We start from the raw sequence: 7,764 nt of genomic DNA, 5'->3' as shown, positions 1-7,764 counted from the left end.
CTTGGAAGGATATAGACCTTCACCATGCACACAAGGATACCTCACGCCCAGATTTTCTCTTCAAAATTTTTCTTTCACACACCCCACTCTTCTCCTCCTTTTAAAATAATGTCGAACGTCTTATCCATGTGAGAGAATAAAGATGAGTAATTGCACATTTGAATTCAAATCAAATTTTGAATTCAAATGGAAACCAATTTATCCCTATCCACTAAAGGCGTGAGAAGAGGAGGGCATGGCTTAATTTGTGCATGAGTAATTTCATAAGAAACATTTTCTCGTGTAATAAATGGGGCGCTAAAAGAGGATAAGGTCAAGGTGCTAAGATTGGTTGCTCATTCAAATTCAAACTTTATTTTGAATTTGAATGGCCAACCAATCATCCTTATCCACTCATTTGGTGCATTAAAGTAGGGCGTGAGGAGGGCTTTGCATGAGGAAAAATTCATGAGAACTTCCTTCTCGTGAATTCAAATGGGCGCAGTGGAAGTGAGGTGGCACAGGGAGAATGGGTCAAGGTGGTTTCATTAATTAAACCAACCTAATTGAACCAAATAAGTTAGGCCCAATTAGACTAATTTAAATCTAACTTAATTAGGCTTAATTAGGCTCAATAAAATCTTAAACAAATCAGGAATTGATTAAGCCCAACCCCTGATCAAATCAGGGACCAAATCATCTCGACGATTAGGTCAACTCTTAACCTAATCGGGTCAAATCCAACTGAATCCAATTCAACTGGACTTGATCCAAAAATAATTACTCAATCAAATTGAGTTAATTAGTGATCAAATCACTAATTAAACCTCTCATAAATATTGAGTCCAAATTCGATGGGTAATCGGGCATCAGAATTCATCGATATGTAACCCTGATCGAAGAGTCCCAAACCAGTGGGACTCTTGATCCCAGTACCCAAAATGTGTGGGACTCGTGATCAGAGAATCCTGATTCTCGATCATAGAGTCCTAGACATATAAGACTCATAGTCCATGAGTATTAAGACTCTTCATCAGCCATCAGATCAGATAGAAACCTCTAATGTGTGTGACCACGCAGGTTCGAACCTAAGCCGGTAGCACAGAAACCAATTCCTGTACTCATCGGGTACCATCTAGTAATGGTACCCAATGATCGAATAGGTCGAATAGTCACAATCGCAACACTCAAAACCTACGTGAATATGGTTACTGTATAATTCATCCTTTTGACCTCTGTGTTTAGGACGACTCAAGATTAAACTGTCAACCCTGATTAGATCATCCGAATCGTGCTCAACTCAAATAGTCCTGTAACTCCTCACAAAGACTACCCTGGTCAAGGTTTTGCTAAATTGAAACACGACTATACACAGCTCCTAAATTAGAGTGGTCAATCTCATCTTGACACACGCACCGACAAGTCAAGTACTTGACTACACCCAGCAGCCTTCCATCACTGAATTAGAAATTCAGGTAGTCCAGTGTCTAAGTGCAGTGAGTTGCTTGCAAGTCACCGTGGCAGTCTCAGGTCGGAGGGATATTTATACCCATATTCCATCGGAGTAAATCTTGACAGCAGAAATAGCTCCGGAGTCGGTCACGTTCAGTGCAGATGTACCCTTACATCTCACCTGTATGCCATACCAGTGTCTCCACACTCATTGGTTAAGAGGACAACCAACCTAAATGGCACACAATGACCTATGCTTGATAAACATTGTCATCCTTGGTAACAACGTATCATTTGGTCGCGAACAGATTTAAGGACTAAACGACAAATCCTCCTTTGTCAAGTCTAAATAGTTCTAAGGACTTCACCACAACATAGGAGTTCATTAGAAGATGAAATATTTTATGATGAAAAATATCAAAATAATTTTTATTAATTCATAATTCATGTATATATACAAAAATGAGCACAACCATCAACAGACTGATGATTGGCTTTGGGACACTATTCCCAACAATCTCCCACTTGGCCTAAAGCCAATCGGTGCAGTATCTAATACCCATCTTCGACTTGTAGTCGTCGAACTCCTTCACCGCAATGGCTTTAGTGAATGGGTCGACCAGGTTCTCCTTTCCATCGATCTTCAGAAGATCGACGTCACCTCGATCCATAATTTTTTGGATGAGATGGTAGCAGCGTAGAATATGCTTCGTCCGCTGGTGTGCCTTGGGTTCCTTCGCCTGAGCAATGGCTCTAGAGCTGTCATAGTAGAGCAGAACTGAACCAACAAGAGAGGGTGCTACTCCGAGCTCGGTGATGAATTTTCTCAGCCACACCGCTTCTTTGGCAGCATCTGATGCAGTGACATACTCCGCCTTGCAAACTAAATCAGCCACTGTTTGTTGCTTGAAACTCTTTTAGTAGATAGCCCCACCATTAAGGGTAAAAATAAATTCCGATACATTTTTGCTGTCATCATGATCAGACTAGAAACTAGAGTCTGTAAATCCTATAAGTCTCAAGTCTGATTCACCATAAATAAGCTACTGGTCCTTAGTATTTCTTAAATACTTCAGGATGGTTTTAACAACCTTCCAGTGATTCTTCCCTGGATCAGATTGGTATCTGGTCATGTACATGTCATGGCGTACATGATAGATCCCACTACCGAAGCATATGAAATCCTACCCATACGCTCTCTCTCTTGAGGTGTTGTCGGACAATCTCTCTTCGAGAGAGAAATTCCATGGCCTATCGGTAGATAGCCTTTCTTGGAATTCTCTATGCTGAACCTCTTCAGCATAGTATCTATGTACGTAGATTGGGATAAACCAAGCAACCTTTTAGATCTATCCCTATAGATCCTCATCCCTAGGATGTAGGAAGCTTCTCCCAAATCCTTCATGGAGAACTGTGACGACAGTCAAATCTTTATTCCCTGTAATGCAGGGACATCATTCCTCATTAAGAGAATATCATCCACATATAATACAAGAAATACCACTACTGGACCATTAGCCCACTTATAAATGCAGGGCTCTTCTCCTTTCTTAACGAAGCCATATGTCTTGATCATCCTATCAAAATGTATGTTCCAACTCTGGGATGCCTGCTTAAGTCCATAAATGGACCTTTGTAGTCTGCACACCTTAGACTCATCAGTGGATGTGAATCCTTCAGATTGTATTATATACACCTCTTCATCCAGCTCTCCATTTAGGAAAGCTGTCTTCACATCCATCCGCCAGATTTCATAGTCCAGATGGGCAGCTATCGCAAGCATAATTCGAATGGATTTGAGCATTGCCACAGGAGAAAATATCTCGTCAAAGTCTATACCATAATGTTGACGATATCCCTTGGCAACCAGACGGGCTTTATAGGTTTCCACCTTTTCGTTTGCACCCCTCTTCCTCTTGAAGACCCATTTACATCCTATGGGTTTTACTCCTTCGGGTGGGTCAACCAATGTCCACACATCGTTGACCTTCATGGACTCCATTTCGAATTTCATGGCCTCTAACCATTTCTCAGAGTCAGGTCTTTGCATTGCATCCATGTAGGTGATCGGATCCTCATCATTTTCATCAAGTTCGATAGGATCGTCATCCCGGATCAAGAAACCATAGTATCTGTCCGGTTGACGTGGTACTCTACCAGATCGCCTTAAGGGTTCTTGAACAATGGGCTTCGAATCTGATCTAATCAAATCCAGTTCAGGTTCAGCAACTTGTGTCGATTTTTTCACCTGTCGAACTTCGTCAAGTTCGATCTTAGAGGCAACAGTCCCTTCATCAAGGAACTCTTTTTCCAAAAAGATTGCCTTAAGTCTGACAAACACTTTTTGCTCATCAGCCAGGTAGAAATAATATTCTTTGGTCTCTTTTGGGTATCCTATAAAATTACACTTGTCTGACCTAGGTCCTAGCTTGTCCGTAGTTAAATGTTTAACATAAGTCAGACACCCCCAAATCCTAAGGTGTGAAAGTACTGGCTTACATCCTATCCATATCTTATATGGCGTTTTGGTTACAGACTTACTCGAAACTCTATTTAGAAGGAACAAGCTGATTCGAGCGCATATCCCCAGAGGAAGATCGGCAGACTAGCAAACCCCATCATGGATCGAACTATATCCAACAAGATCCGATTCCTCCTTTCAGATACACCATTATGCTGTGGTGTTCCAGGAGGAGTCCATTGAGAGAGAATCCCATTCTCCCCAAGATATGTCAGAAACTCATTGGAAAGGTATTCACCTCCTCGATCAGATCGAAGAGTTTTAATAAACTTTTCAGTTTGTTTTTCTACCTCATTTCGGAATAGTTTGAACATTTCAAACGACTCCAACTTATGCTTCATTAAATAGACATACCCATACCTCGATAGGTCGTCTGTGAAGGTTATGAAGTAGAAATATCCACCTCTTGCACTTGAGCTCATGGGTTCACATACATCAGAATGTACCAGACCCAAGAGTTCATTGGCTCGCTCACCTTTTTCAGTAAAAGGTGACTTGGTCATTTTACCAAGAAGACAGGACTCATAGGTTGGAAGTGATTCACAATCACCTACTTCAAGAATTCCTTCTTGAGCCAACCTGTTTATCCTGTTCTTATTGATATGACCTAGCCTACAATGCCAAAGGTAGACTTCTGACACATTATCTACTCTAGGGAGTTTACCGGAGGTTGGAACCACATTAACAGATTGTGATAAAAAGTAAATTCTATTATAAAGTTATTCAATAAATATTGTAACACCATTCAAAATGATATTGCAAATATTTTGTTTTATTAAAAATTGATAGCCGTTCATGGCCCAAAGGCCTATAGAAATAATATTTAATAAAAAGCTTGGACAATAGTGACATTCACTCTGAATTATATTTCGAGAATTGATTACAAGGTTCATGATTTCTAATGCTAGAACTGGAACTTTGCTTCCATCTCCAACATTCAGGAACCTCTCACCTTCATCAAATCTCCTACTGACCTGTAGACCCTACATCGAATTGCAAATATGATAAGGACTTCCAGTATCCAATACTCAGGCAGTAGTATCACAAATGAAAAAGTTGCAAGATGTTATCATATAAGTACCTTGCTTCTTTTTTGGCCTGTTCGGGTCCAGTGAGGCAATGTATAGAGGACAGTTTCTCTTCTAGTGCCCCTGCTTCTTGCAAAAGAAGCACTCCACCTGGCTCTGGTCGAGCTTGTGCTTCTTGGTCTGACCCTGTGTAGATGTCCCAGCATGCAGCTGCACCTTCTTATTCTTCTTCTTCTTGTTCTTCTTCCCTTTCTTAAAGGGTCGACGACCAGAAGAAGACCCTCCCACAATATTCCCCGACTCCTTATAGAGCTGGTGATCCTTCTCAAAGTTCTGCAGCAACCCCAACAAGCCGTGGTAGTTCACTGCAGGCTTTGTCATTCGAAAATGAGTAAGGAAGGGAAGGAAGGACTTGGGCAGAGAATTAAGGATCGCATCCTTACCGAGCTGCTCGTGCAGGGGAAAACCCAATTTACTTAGGTGCTCAAGCATTTCGATCATGTACAGTACATGATCAATGACTGAGGCTCCATCTCTCATCCAAGCATTGAAAATGGCACAACTAGTTTAGTACCTTTCAACATCGTTAGGCATGCCAAAAGAGTCGTTCAACATTTGAAGCATCTCCTGTGCCTGGGCGTTCTCGAACCTGCGGCTGAACTCATCATTCATTGCCACCAGCATTATGCATCGGACGGTGGTGCAGTCGTTGAGCCACTTCTGGTAAGTGTCTCGGATCGTCCCTCTAGCATTCAGGGCTGGCTCCTCAGGTGTCGAATCTGTTACTACATAAAAGATCCGCTCATGCTCAAGGATGATTTTTAATTTTCGATATCAGCTATCGAAATTAGATCCCATGAGCTTGTCATTATCTAATAATGATCGGAGCGACAGGGTAGTGGCCATAGCTGCATAAAGGAAAACCAGATCTATATTAGTACATAAATTATTAATACTAAAGACTTGAACTTTAGTCTAAAGTTTCTCCCAATATTTTTACGATTTGGTAGCCTCAACCTCCAATTTGAGGAATTACTTTAATTTCTTAGTGGGTACTAGAATCCACACAAACTACACACGAGCCCAACTTTGGTTGGTCAACCCATGTGCATCTATGGGTAGGTTCATAACCAGTTGTTTCTCTAAATAACTTCTAGTACTTAATTTTGCCCCAGAACCTAATCAGTAGGCTTTGGCCTCCACTGAAAAAATCTGGTTAGGTCCAACCATTAACATGATTTGATTTGGTGAATCAAATCAATAAATGATCAAGCCCGACTTTGGTCGGCCAACCTAACCACCATCAGAAAGACTCAAACCAAATTATCATACTATGAATGATAATTCCATTAGTCAATAAGCACCAGGCCTTTGGGCCTCCAATGATTATTAAACTAATGGACTCATTATCACTCACTTAATGGGAGGCTATGACTTAGTTAACAATATAACTTAATCATTTTTAGGACCTAATAATTTTTTTTTTTGAGAATTTTATTAAAGAATAGATGAGAAGAAAATATCCAACCAATTTCAATCCTCCCACTAACTTCACCAAGTCAGATTAAAAAGGATTTACTTAAAGCTGGCATTAGGAGCACCTAAATCAGTCAAATTGATTTACCTAATGACATTGGTGATCCCTAATCACCAAGTGATCTAATCAAAACCTAATTCACCAGGTTGGCCAGGTAAGTGAGATCAATGGTGGGGATAAGCCATTAACTGATTAGAGATCAAATCACTGCGAGTAGCTCCCGCTTAAAAACCACTGGTCAAACTGCCAAACTTACCTTAGACACCAATCGGTTCATTAGTTTTAATTTGATCAACTTAGTAAATAGGGTTCCACTGCGTAGCCATGAATTAAGTCCATCTTAGTCTAGTTAAAGACATGGACCCATTCAACTACAACTATTGGAGTTGAGTCTAGAGTATCCTTGACCTAATCTAATTCAACTTTTGATTAGATTTGACCAATTACTCTAATTTAGTCCATTTCTTTAAACTAACCTTAGGTCTAACCCAATTATGGACCTAATCCATCTAACCCATTGACCCGCAAGTTTATGCAATTGTCTTAGGTCTTAATTCATAATTCTATACCTACTAGACAATACTTAATTTTTTTAATTAAGTATTTGGGCTGATGGGTCAGGGTTTGGTATTTCAAAAATAATTTTCAAATTTGAAAAGTTTTATTTTTTGTTCACCAAATATGTTGACTTATTATACAAATATATCAGTACATTTCATAAATAGCAATCCTATTGCTAATTACATAACAGAAAATAACTCAATCAAAATAAATCATGAATATTCCTTTCGCTACTTCATCTGCATGGGATATAATCGCATCGGCACCCCTACCGCCATAGGAGACCCCATCGAATGGGAAGAGAGGGCCTTTAAACCCTACTTTTCTCCTATGACCGGACGGCCATGGCAACTAACCCAATTCGATTACTTGCTACTTGGATCAAGTATATCTAAATATACCAATTTTAAAATTTAAATTTTAAATTTCAAATTTTAAATTTTAAATTTTGAATTTTAAATTTCAAACAAATTTCAAATTTCAAATTTTTGAATTTCAAATTTTGAATTTCAATTTTTGAATTTTAAATTTTGAATTTCAAATTTGAAATTTCAACCAAATTTCAAATTTCAAATTTTGAATTTCAAATTTTTTGAATTTTTAATTTCGAATTTCAAATTTCAAATTTTGAATTTTAAATTTTTGAATTTTGAATTTCGATCAACTTTCAAAATTCAAATTTTAAA

The sequence above is a fragment of the Elaeis guineensis genome, chromosome 7 (genome assembly GCF_000442705.2).
Source record: "Elaeis guineensis isolate ETL-2024a chromosome 7, EG11, whole genome shotgun sequence".
NCBI lineage: Eukaryota > Viridiplantae > Streptophyta > Magnoliopsida > Arecales > Arecaceae > Elaeis > Elaeis guineensis.
Note: the sequence above shows the minus strand (reverse complement) of the source record.